Below are 13,517 nucleotides of genomic sequence, written 5' to 3'. Positions count from 1 at the left end.
TAGTGTTCCAAATGTTCTGAGGTTCTTAAATACGTCTTTTGGAAAACAAACAAACAACACCCCCAAAATCTCAGCTTTCCCAAAATATTTGCAGGACATAGTAAAATATGTGCTGTTACACAGTGTAAGTATACCATGAAGAACCAGATCTTCTGAATAGTTCAGAACTGAACTGTTGCACCCTTCACTTTCTTAACACATGGTTCTAGTTTCTGCTGTATTTGTGCTATGAAGTAATGGTTTCAATTAGTGAATCTTCAATGTTCCGCTTGCTCAGTTATAAAGATTGGGTAACAATGTAAAACATATTCAGCATGTTTTCAATACACAGACCTCCCTAAGGGATATTAACCCATCATAGTAAGGGTTACAACCATGCAGCTTTGTGCAAAGAACTTCTGCATGCCTTTGCAGAGTAAATTGACTTGAAAAGTTATATGACTTGCGCATGCCTGATTTTTGGCTTCATATAGTTGCAATACAAATGAAGACAGTGTGAACCTGATGAGTAAATTAAGTAAAATCCCATTAGTCCACTCTGCTGCAAAAATTGAAGAAGAAAATGTAATTTTTAATACCAAAAGCACTAATATTGTGTAATTGGTTACTCTGTCATTGAATACTCGTGAAGCTCTGCAGCACAATGTTCAGTTAAGGTACTGGCTGTAATTAAAACAAGCTACGTGATTGAAACCTGTTTTTTGCTTCAGCTTAATTCAACTTGACAGGCACTTAGAGTTGAGGTGTTTTTCCTTTCATGTGAGTGACAGAAAAGTGGGGTACCATTCATTCACGTTGGCAAATGGTTGGTTATGGAAAGTATTGTAGTTACCCTGTTTATCTTCTAGATTCTGTTGATTCTTTCAGAAAATCATTTCTGAGTTAACTAGATAATGAGAATTTTGGGGGAAAAAAAAGTCATAGCAGCTCTGACTTTAAGTATTTCCTTTAAAAAAACCAAACAACAACAACAACAAAAAAAGCAGAAAAATGGTATGTTCAATTAGTAAATTTATCCTCTTTCTTCTGTAAAAATATACTTTTTTTTTCCTTCAAGAGGGTTAAAAACAAAACACTTGGAGAGAACGCTTAGAAAATTAATTTGTGAGTTGCCATTAAGCACCATGGAAATTAAAATAAACATTGTTCTAACTAAGAAACATTAACAATAACAAAAGCTTGTGTTGGAAAAAATCTTTACATGCCTTAGAAACATGTTCAACACAATTTGATATCATCTTATTTACACAGATCTGACAGTATCATTGTATTGATTTATGTTTAGATAGTTGGGGATTTTTTAAATTGATCTAGACATTCTATATCTTGTTTGTTAAGCTAGCTTGGCAAGTGTTACTTGTTTGTGGTCAGTTGTTATATATTATAAAGATGAAATAAAGGAAGGATATGAAAAAAAGATTATTGGAACATACATTAAGTATTTATAGAAAACCTAGTAACTCTAGTTTTAGCTTTCTTATTTCATTCAATTTGTGAGGCAAAACTATTGGGCAGATAGTTTCCTAATGACTGCAGCCTGGGATTTGGATAGTAAAAGAGAATTAAGATTTTTATTCTTAAGAACTTAATTTCTTAGCCAATAAATTTAAGAATTAAGAGAAGGATGTAAGCTACCTCTCTTTAGCCCGCTATTCCTTTGTCTGCCCCAAGCAGTTTATTTGGAAGGAAATCTGGAGTAAATCACTTCAGGAAAGGGACCTATATTAAAAAAGGTTAATTTTAGCCTAATTAAATTTGTTTCCCTGGGCTTTCCCTGTAGGCAGCTGAGAAGAGGGAGGTTCCTCCAGAGTGCAATTCAGAGAGACTAAATTAAGTTCCTGATTTTAGAGCAGGCACTTAAGTTGACTTAAAATCAAACAAAAAGACCAACCAAATTGTGTGGCTGATATATAGTATTTTGGATGTGGTGGGTTTTTTTGGTTTTGTTTGTTTTGGTGGGGGGGTTTTGTTTGTTTGTGTTTTGGTTTTGTTTTTTGTTTTAATTGAATACCTCTAGGTGGGAAGGCCATCCATCATATCTGAAACTTTTTTTTTTTCCGCCCCCCATATTTCCTTGCCTACTGAGACCTGATTCTTATACTGGCTGAACTAGAAAGAAATATTCATTGGAGAAAGAGAAAAGGTACTTCCAGCCTCTATTGCAGAAAGTTTGATGTATTCCTTTGCACTCTACTGGTATAGAACCTGTTGGAGAAAAACAGTAGGAGTTGTGAGAGCATCTTAAAACATCCCCCCAGTTTGTACTGCGGATTTGAGAAGAGATTATTTTCATGTTTTTTCTGACTCAGCCACACGTGAGGTGTTGGGAGCAGGGCTGTAGGCCACACCATGCAACTCAATATGTGTGACAGGTAAGGGGATGGCAAAGGAAGAAACTGGTAGGCTAAGATAATAAGAAGGAAAAAAGATGGAGAACGGCATTAATCCTTTGTAATTGAGGAGTGTGTAAATCTTCAAGCCAGCCTCAGTTTCGCAGTCTTCCAGGGAAAGAAGGGAAGAAGATCCTATATTGGTTTTCACCTGTGTCTTCATATAGCTGTAAAATTGGGAATGTCATTGTGTGTGTGTGAGCAAATGTGTTTATGTATATGTAAGACTGCAAAGTTTGAAAAGTGCTGGCTCGCTGTCTTTGTTCCTGTGAAATCCAGTACTTCTATGATGAATCTTCAAGAACTGAAAGTACTTTCAGTGGCCTGCCCCCCAAATAGCCTCTTAAACACATCTCAAGTTTGCTCATATGCAAGAATCTAAAATGTAACAAAGCAAGGAGATGCCAGACATTCTTCAGACTGAGATATGTTTACTTCTTCAAGAAGATTTCTTAGGAATCCTGCACAGTACCATCCTGTGGCAGCAGCATATTAGCTCTGGCTGTGGTCTGAGCCTGTACTGTCCTGTATTGACTAGAAAAGTGTAAGAAAAGTCTTTTTTTCCCGTTACTTTCTTCTCTGATGTTCTGTCCATTCCTTCAGCATTGCAAATTGCTCATAATGTTCATAAAGGCAATTTTCCTTTGTTCATTTTCTCAAAATAATATTCTTTCAGAAATTGAATCTAGTTCTACCAGTGAACATTAGAACTGCATATCCATGTCATGCAAACTGTTCACCTAACCTCACATGAGGGTCATGTTTACGTTACACCAAAAGTAGGAACATTGTTTAACCTCACTCTTTTCAACCATCTGCAGGTTAGGCCTTTCCAGATCCAGAGGCTGTACCTCTCCTCTGAATGCATCAAATCCCTTTTTGAACTCAATTATATGCTCCAATTATTTTTCAACTTTTTGTGATAACAAATTCACCTATTTAATTATATACTGTGTGAAGGAGCTTCTTTTGTACTTAAACTATTGCCTAACAACTACTTTTGTCATCCTTATCTTTGTGTATTGTGAGGAATTGTGAGCAAATAACAGGCCACCCTCTCCAGTCTGTTCATGAGTTTTTCTTTTAATTTCTAACCTGTTTCTATCCAGAAGTATCCCTTCTTCACGTTGAAGTGCTCTAGTCTTTTTTTGCATGGAAACCATTTACAATTTCTGACCATTCTTTCTTCTATGTACTCTTTGTGTTTGTGTTGCTATGTGGTTTTTTTTTGAGATGTGACTAGAAATGATGTGAGTGTAACATGATCTTAATCTATGTTGTTTCTAATTTTTACATACTAATTGTTAAGATTTTTGCCTTTTGGTTGCTGCTGAATGCTATTTTCAGAGAACTAATCAAAATTACTCCGATCTTTTTTCGGACTTTTTTCTGTCTGGTATAACCTAATAATGGGCTCTGATTTAGCTAAGTATATTTTATGATTATTTTTACCCATGTGCATTGGCTTGCGTTTTTTAGCAGTTTATTTCACCTGTCATTTTATCATTCAGGTGCTTAGTATCCCATAGACTGCCTTGACTGGCTTTAGATCTGATTTTCTCATCTCAGCTTTAGTCAGCTCTACACACCCTCTTTTCCAGATTCTTCATGACTGAGTAAACCCTGCAGGAGAAAGGCAGATCTGCAACTCCTGCCCTTTGTTTCCTTCCCTTCCCTCTGCGAGAGGAGTGTTTCCTTATGAGGTTTGGTAGACAGCTGTGTCGAAACCTCTCTTTGAAAATGTGTTAGCTGTATTAACATGCTTATTGACTTATGTAAAGAATATTAATGAAACAGCAAAGTTTGGGATGCTGTACAGCCCTGTGTTAATTTATCATTCTCATATCTGCATCTATTTAGTAAAAAAATTACATTTATTTCTTATGTAGGATAGTTATTGTCCTGAAGTTAGGACCTGGGATGAAAGCCTTAAATGATAATAAAATTATAAAGCAATCAGTCCTCAAAGAAGAGATTTGTTTTGTTTTGGCATAATAGCAAAGGTCTTCAATGTCAACACCAAAATATTGAGGGAGGTGTTTGGAAAGAATGGGCATTATTCGTTGCTTATAATATTTGCCTTTATCTCAGTTTCTTTGAAGTTTGTTTTCTTTTTATTTGCCCTTCACTACATCAGGTAGTTAATGTGCAGCATTTTGTCTCTGCATGTGCCAGAATGTTGTTCAGAAGCATTTTAAAACCCAAAACTTTGTTTAATAATGAAACTTTTGAAGCATTGGTACTTCAGCATTTCTTCTATTTTAGATTAGTCTTATCAGTGTAGTTCTATGGTATTGTTAAAATAACAATGACTTGCTATATCTTCTTTTAAAGCATATTTTCTAAATATTTTAAGTTGTTTTGTATTTTTTATTTCATCATATATTAGAATAATTGAATCTTTTTCATTCCATAACTTTCTATGACTGTTTTAAATTTTAAATAAAGTAACCAGATTCCATTACTTTAATATAACTTTGTTTGTTCAATAGAAGGAAAGATTTAAAAAGGTAAGAAAATAAATCTTAATGCATACAGATTATATACTTATTGTATACAAACTGTTTATAAGTAGGCACATACAGAATAGCATTTTGTCTGATTTATATACAAAGTTATAAAATGAGGGTCTAGAAAGACGAGTTCTAGTTGATTTAGCTGAGTATCAAGATGTGATTGTGCTGCTCCTTCACCACATTGTCACCTTGCTCCTCTATCAGAAGTTATCAAAGGTTTAGCAGCTGCAACAGAACAGGACATGTCATACAACCTCAGTCATTAGCAGCTTTGCTAAACTACTGGTTGTAAACTGAGATGACTGAAAGGCAAGCGTGCACCGTATTCACTTGCTCTCACTGTAGGGATGGTGCACCATGAAAGAGACGCAGAGACCAACTGGAGTGGGATCTTCTGTTTCTGTTGCAAATCTTGACCCGTGATGTGTCCTGCTTTTGTTTTAAAGTCTCTTTCATGGATAAATTGGCTTCTTTTACCCATTCCTTACCTCTGCCATTTTTGTTTTAGGTTTGAGGCCAAAATTTTAAAACCTATATATAAAATGTAGACCCCAATGCCTATAATTCTTTTTCCCTGCAGAAGTAGTTCTCTGGTTTAAGCTCACTCTTGGCTAGGGGCTCCCTGTGCACAACACTGATAAAACCATAATGAATGAGTGAGGGGTTTTTTAGATGTTGATGAGATGAGATTCTGCATAAAGCTGGTACGTTGTTTTTGGATCAACTCCTGGATATAATCAGTGATGGAATGGTGTTGGCTAAATAATGTTATCAGGGAAAGATTTTGAGAAATTGAACATAAGGAACATTTTGCTACATTTGGCTTGTGCTATTCCAGAAGAGCAAAACTGTTGTTTGCCTCAAAGCTTTGTTCTGAACTGTCTAATTACCCAGAAAAATGTGGCTTTTTGGTACAGTACATGCCAGTCAATCCATAAAGATTCCGTTCTTGTTCTGATAGCTTTGATCTTTGTTATTAACTTTCCTAGTTCTTGGTTTTGGAGAACAATAGTTGAAAACCACAAAAATAAAGTTAGCAAACCATCTGTTCTTAAAGACTCAGAGTTCTGTATTGGCTAGCTTTCTAAGCAAAATGAAAAGTTATTGTTTTTCTTACTGCACTTTCTAGCAGACTCAAACCAATGAGGATAGTTTCCAAATTAGAGTGCAGCTGTAAAGCTCCTGAATCTAGAACTCTAGCCAGTAACCAAAACAGGCCTCATTTTCTTCCATATGAATACCCATAAATCCTGCTGAGAAGGATTTAAAACGAAGAGAAACTACATACTGCATTCACTTAAATCTGCTTTTAGGAGTTTAGCTTCGATGTTGCACATTTGAAAATGCCGACTTCAATGTAGTCCATGTTCAGTATACATCTGTGTTTCCTCTAAGTGAGGAAACCAGCAATAGGTGGTTAAATTCTTCTTTGGGTCCTCTGTTAGTATGTTGAAGGTCAAGCAGTATAGAAGATTGAGCTGCTATTGGAGTGGATGGTCTAAGAGAGCTCTGCTCTTTTAAGGATACCTGCAAAATAAAATGTTGAGTTGTCACTTTTTTTGCATTACCATGTTATCCCAGTACTGTGATTCTGTAGGTAAAGACTTTGTATGATAAATATAGTGGAAAGGCAGCTCTGGACAATCTTTTTTGTGCGTGCGTGTGTATGTACTAGCAATAATTTCTTGTCTCTCATTCTGTATTCCCATGAAGCCTACCTAAGGGCAGAGCTTTGGGAACTCAGGAAATGGGAACTGGCTTTTCTTTTCTCACGAACAACTGTTTACTTTCATTTTCTGACCATCTTTTCTGCAAGTCAGCAAATCTTTCTGAAATGATAAGCAGTATACTTTCTCCCTTTTCCCCACATTACAATAAAGATCTCAGGTTTGGTTTTCCTGATGCTACATCATCTGCATGTCAAACACGGATGAACCAAGGGCAAATTATTTCTCCTGTAATTTTGGCTGTAGCTGCTAGACTGCAGCCACTGGGAAATCTCCTTCCGGTCAACTTTCTGTTCCTTGATTGGGCCACATATAGTTCAGGCCAAATAGCTGAGTTTGGCATCTAAGAGCAGGAGACAATCATGACACTTAACTACTTGAGTCAGAGATACAGAGATTACTTGAGAGAGGCTTGCAAGTGTTACCTGAGATTAAGTCTCCCTCCTGGGATACTGAGATTTTCAAACTAGGAACAGTAGGCAGAACCTTACTTTTAATTAATCAGTTGAAGTACGTGTGTAGTTACTTAGTTGTAATGCTAATATGAAGCACTGCTCTGTTTAAAAGTTTCAGTCAGAACTCAGCTGCCCTTAGTCTTTTTATTTGAAGGACTTGTTTGCATTGGGAGTTTGGAACATGCACCGATTCAGATCAGAAACCAGGACAAGGTATGGAAGGCTATAATGTGGGCTGCTTGCAAAAGGGTTCATCTCACAAAGCTCACCAAATATTATTTATGACTGAGGTTTAAATCAGGGCCGTGGCTGCATTTTGAAATACCCTTCTAAAGAATGCAAGTGAATATTTTATTGTATACAGACAGCTGTGTCATGAACATGCCTAATGGAGCAGTTTCAGTGCTACCATGCTATTTCTGCGTGATATGTGGAGTTTGCAGTATTTTACCTCAGTCTTAATTACTGCATCATTCTGTCTGATAGAATACCTATGCAGCCCTCAACTTACTGAATCAAGTACTCTTTGGTTTCACCTTGAAATTGCTAACTGTCTCAATTAGCACAATTAGTTGAAGAAGAAACACAACTTTGAGGAATTTGTTGCTGTTTCAGCTAATACATGTATCTCTTCAAAGAGTCATCCAATCCATTGCTAACTTGGATAGTAAAATACAAAGTGAATTTCTTTGCTAAATTCTGCAGTAACAGGCTGGTCTTTCTGTCTTCAGGTATTGTGGGTCTTTGTTTTAAAATCCCAGTGAAAAAATTGTTAAAAAAAAGCTTCTTAAAAACTTCTGAAAGTTTGACTTTATAATACAGAAACGGAACTGTCCAGTAAATAGCCTGCCTCTTCCCATCACACCTTTTAAAAATTAAATTCAAAAGAAAAAACAAATCAGTTTGGAAATGCTTACTGTAAGAACTTCATAATGTGAAAATAATTCTGTGTGACTACCTCTGCAAAGTACTCTTCAGAGTATTTTTAATATGGTCCCAAAAGCATACTTACAGTAGCAAGGAATAACACAGCCCACAGAAAACAGCAGATAACTCAGCAATGCAGGCAAAAGACCTTCTGCAAAGTATGTTTGCATCATCCTGCATTGCTTTAATAGATCTTTTGAGCAAGAACAGAGCTTTTGGCCCTGATTCTGCATTGGCATCACACCTGAATGACACTGAGAACTTCTTTCCCCACCTCTCTTTGGATAATACTGAAATGAACGCTCATCCTTTGTATGATTAATCTTTTTTTTGCATTATTGTTATGACCTGTTTCTGGAGCAAGATATTGATAAGAGAAATTGGTGTATCTACTGGCTTTCATGTTGTTTCTATTTCCAGCAAAAGAGCTTAAAAGATGGCATTACAAAATGTTATTGCTTATTCACAGTTCTATATCATATGTTAGCAGGAGGGAAGAGGTATATATGTTGGGTTTTTTCTTCACAGACAGCTAGGCCTGCAGAATCAATATCTAATCTAGGGATATAATTGGACTGATTCTAGCAAAAACAACAGTCCTTGTGATCTAATATACAGCCTCCTTGTATCCAAATTGGGACATTACAGTCTAGATGAGTGAACTCCCAGATCAGTGAAAAAAGCAGCTGAAAATTAGATTCAAATAATGCAGTTAGTTCATACTACTGGCATCACATGTCACCTGGCATTACATGTGACCTACCAGTGAAGTTCCATTTATTAGATGTGGAGGATGAGTAGGAACACACTTTCATCAGATGTGGCTTACCACATCTGGTTTTGGGCCCCTAGGATTTTGATAAACTTGAGCAAATCCAGGGAGAGCCGCTATGGTAGTCAGGAGGCACACATGCTGTGGGGGGATGCTGAGGGAACAAACTGGTGCTGCTGAGCCTGGCAAAGAAACTAGTTACAGTCTTGCAATACTTAGATGTTACTAAAAACAGGCACTCAGGCACTTTACAGAGGTGCATGGCAGGAGAATGAGAGGCAATACGATCATGAGGTATGACAAGGGGTGTTCTGACTGGATGTGAAGGCAGGGAAGGGGGTAATTAAGCACTGGATCAGTTCTACCAGAAATCCTGCAATTTCTGTCCTTGAGAGTTTAAGTTCCATCTGGACAAAGTCCAAAGCAACTTAGTCTAGTTGCTTCAGTGCTGACCCTGCTTCAGGGAGGAGGTTGGTCCAAATGACCTTCCAACCTGCAGAATTCCTTGATTCTGGGAATTGATCCTCCAGTCTGGCTATCATACAGTAACATAAGTTAACCGTAGTTAAATAAGCAGTCGGTTAAGTCCCCACAATGGCTGATTGTTTGAATACTATAGTTATTCTTTTCCTGCTGTACAGCAATACTGAAAAAACTCAGCGGAGCTGGATTCATAATTTTTTTTCCTCATAAACAGGGAAGTGAGACATATTCGTGCTCTTTTGGGTGTGTTGATTTTTACAATGCAAAAAAACCCCATGTACATGTGCCACTAAAGTAAGCAACTGTGATTCTGATTTTGCCCAGGAAGAATAAAATGAGAATACAATACTAATTTAGCTGCTTTGCCATTTGTCTATGCAAGATGAAGAGCTGAGTGTAATCTCCCTTTTTGAAAGACCACAATCGCATTTTAGGATCCCAAAGAAAGCTATTTATTGTGAGTTTGTTCAACAAAGTGTGCCCTCTGGGATTACCCTTTGTAATTGGGAAAGAAAGAATTTTGTTTAATTTCTTCATTTGGAAAATTTTTTGCTTGACTAGCAACAAGACTCCTGGGTCACTAAGCAATCGTGTTCTGCCCTAATTGCCTTCAACTTATTTATATGTCTAAGTTAGTCCTCTAGTACTCTTTTTTTTTTTTTTTTTTTTTTTTGCAAATTACATACAGTTGATAGTATTTGAAAATATTACTTCATTTAACAACCTTAAGGTTTTTCTTAAACAAGAATGAATCTGTACCAAAGGACAAGAACATGATATTTTTTTCTCCTGATCTTGTCTGTCTCGCCTCCCCAAAAGCAAATTTGTTCTCTTTTTACATTAACTAAGAATATAGTCAGGTGGCACTTTTGACGAAAATACTGTCTCAGGTTCCCAACTCTGCCTACATCATAGTCAAAAATAAATGCCTAACTAGAATGTGATGTAGAATACATGCAGTCCAGACAGTAGAAAGATATCTAGGTTTCTCCAAATATGTGAGAAGGAGTAGAAGAAAAAAAACAAAACGACAAACCCAAATGACTCTGTTATGGAGTACATGATGCTCATTTAGGCAAAAGCATGTTTGATGGTAATATTATCTGTTGGTATTATTAATACTACCATCATTAGCAATTTGTGTTGAGCGATTTATCAGTGCATAGGTTCTCCACCAGAGGGGTCTTTCAGGACCATGGAACAAAGATTGATGCTGCTTCCTAAACAAATTTGCATGTTTCTTTCAAATAGTAAGTTGTTTATGGAGGAGGAAGAGAGCAACATTTTTTCTCACATATCATTTTGAATTTTTTTTATTTTCTCGTATTTTAAGGTCACTGCCTTTATGCTATAAGACAATAGGTTTTTCTCAAGATACTTCCTAGCTCTAGTTTCCTTTTGAACTACCCTCCTGAACGACACTTAATGTACTGTTCTCCCACTCTTATCTTCACACCTTCTTATGTGCTGTTCCTTATGCTTAGAAATCCTTATTCTCCAAGCCAAATATCCACCCACTCCATGTTCACATTCTTCCTTTAAACTGCATTTCCTTAAAGTCTGTCCAAAGTAATCTGCAAGTTAAGAAATGTATCAGCCCTGCCTTGAGAGCTGACAGTCTTCTGATCGTCAGATTTTCTAGTGCAGGCTGAATTCTTTAACTTGTGCATAATACTGAATAAATCATGGCCTAATTTTTCCTTAATATGACATGTACTATTTTTTCACCAAATATACAAATATACATATATTTTAAAGTACCTCAAAGTTCAGCCCAGCTGGTTATCCAGCCGAGCTCTGCTGCATGTTGTCTTATTCTTGTCATTCTAGCTGAAAGCCCACTGATAGAAAAAAATGAGGTCAGTATGAAGTAGGATGAGGTAAAATTTTTGTTTGCAAGTTAACAGAACTTCTGGACACAGCTATCTATGAATTATAGAGTGTTAGAGGTTTTTCGCATTGTGGGGCTTTTTTTTTGTTCATTTGTGGGGTGGTTTATGTGTGCGGGAGGTGGTGTTTTTCGTGGGTTTTTTGTTTGGTTGGTTTTGTAGGGTTTTTTTCTCCTCACAAAACAAGGGGAAGAATTGTTGAAATGATAACAGCAAATTTGTTTAGAAGTGATTAGTTGAAATGTAAAGTGAAGGAGGCATATCTAAAAACTTCTGGATGGTAAGGTCTGTTGGGCAGCTCTGACTATTTCATGGCCTAGTCTGGCATGCTTGTGCACTTTGTTCTTCGTGTGTAGCGAACGTTTATGTGGCTTTGGAAGACAATTTCCTGTGAGGTAAAGGATCTACCATAATTAAAAATTTTAAATCTCTAACTGGTTCATTGTTGGAGAGCTTCCTCTGGATAAGGATTGGAGCATAAACCTTTAGTAAGCTCAGTGTGATAGATATCTGGCTTTCACTATTATGTTTTGAAAGATGAGCGTATGGCTTCATATTCATTTCAATTTCTTTTACTTTCTGAAAAAGCTTCTTGCTTTGGTCTACGAAATATGCATGAGTACTTGGAGAGCAATAAAAGAACAAAACAGCGTGTAGATAGCAAACAAAACAAACAAACAAAAAGGACAGGAGAGAGAGAGAGATATGCATTGTTTTCTCTTTTGCCATGGAGTCCTTGGCCATATTCGTTCTCTTCTCTGGAGAGAATGTCTTAAAGGTGACCCTGGAAACAGCTGCCAGTGAAACTAATGTAACCGTAGTCTGTGCAGGGTGCAAGCCATTGAATGAGGGGGAACGGATGGGTAGAAGCTTTCAGGTCCAGAATCACTGAGGAAGTGCCACCTCCCTTTGGTTCTCCTGCCACAGCCGTCCTGTTGCCTCCAGCACGGGATGTGGGGAGGTTCTTGGAATGGCATGACTGGGGAGAAGCCTTTGCCCTAAGAACCTCCCAGCTCTGTCCTTGCCCAGAACTCCCGTTGGGAGCTGGGTCCAGTATCTTGGGCACATACTTAACCAGATAAAATTACGTCACTGGAGTTCTGTCTTAAGCTGATTAGTTCAAAGAAAACCTCAGAATGAATAAAAACTAGAAATGAACCAGAACATGTTTTTGTGAACTTGTATACAATTCTTAAAACCATTTGTTTTCACAGGGAGGCAATGCTACTTATAACCTTATTTCCTTAAATTATTTTTAGCACTAAATAAAAACAAAAACTGAAAACAAAGACTTTGTATCTAAAGCAGAGTAATTTATAAAAGTTTGATTAACGTAATATTAACTCCTGGTTGCCCCTGAAAAAAAGCAGAATCAGGAAACTTTCAGGTTGCCTAAAATACACTTTGCTTAAATTAAAATATTAAAACTTTTTTTTTTTTAATCTGTGTCTAGTAGTCTGAAAACTTTGTGAAATGCTGCTCCTCAGTATTTCTAAAATATGTACATTCTTTAGTTACTTGCTAAGCAGCATAAAATTCAGCCTAGAATTCTTGCAAAAAAAAAAGATTGTAAGCCACTCCTCTGCTTGCTTGCTGCAAGAAAATTAACACTAAACTCTAACCACTAACAAAACAAAAATTGTAATGACTGTGAAAACAAATGAAACTGGCTGATAGTTTTTCACAGCAAAAAAATGCTATTTTCAGATACAGTTGCAATCTTTTAGTTAGTCTTAAATTTCCATTTAACTATGTTAAAATAATTATCTATGAGCGAAATAAAGTCCAATTGATTCTCCTCTTAATGTATCAGGGAAAAGCCTAAAGCCGGGACCAGAGTGGATCCTATTGGAGTTAAGTACATAACTCCAAAAAAACATGATCCATTGGTTATTATTGGTTGGTTATCAGGGTTTTTTAAATTCTGATAGAAAATTTTAGGTACATAACCAAATGCCTTGTTGTAGGAGTTGGTCTTATTGATAATGGACCAGCATCACCGCTCACCCCCAAACATTTGGGTTTTGGTCTCAGCAGAGTGTCATAACGAACTACTAGAGAGATTCTCTTGAGTGCGCCCAGTCAGATCAGGCTGGATATGCATCAAAAGAACATTTTGCTTTCTGCCTGACCTAACTTTTCCTTTCTCTCATTCAAGCAGATTATTGAAAACCATAATGTTTTATGTGTTCCTGAGCTACGAGGAAAACAGGAAGCAGAAAAGGAGATCCTTTCCTGCCGTGCTGCTCTGTAAAGAAAGTCCTGTTATGTAGCTTGTAGTCCTGGGGCAGACTGTACCCACTGAGTTAGACACACAGAAATTTTTTAGAAGCTGGAGGACATTTGCTCTGTTTTCCT

At 36.9% G+C, this 13,517-nt stretch overlaps 1 protein-coding gene across 2 annotated transcripts in view; it reads left to right on the top strand.

Annotated features, from left to right (window-relative positions):
• IRAG1 (inositol 1,4,5-triphosphate receptor associated 1) overlaps nucleotides 1–13,517 on the top strand; it is a 75,096-nt gene that overhangs the window by 11,030 nt on the left and 50,549 nt on the right. The gene's annotated exons all lie outside the window — the stretch shown is intronic.

Source organism: Caloenas nicobarica, chromosome 5, assembly GCF_036013445.1.
Source record: "Caloenas nicobarica isolate bCalNic1 chromosome 5, bCalNic1.hap1, whole genome shotgun sequence".
Taxonomy (NCBI): Eukaryota; Metazoa; Chordata; class Aves; order Columbiformes; family Columbidae; genus Caloenas; species Caloenas nicobarica.
Note: the sequence above shows the minus strand (reverse complement) of the source record. Positions and strands in the feature narration are given on the sequence as shown.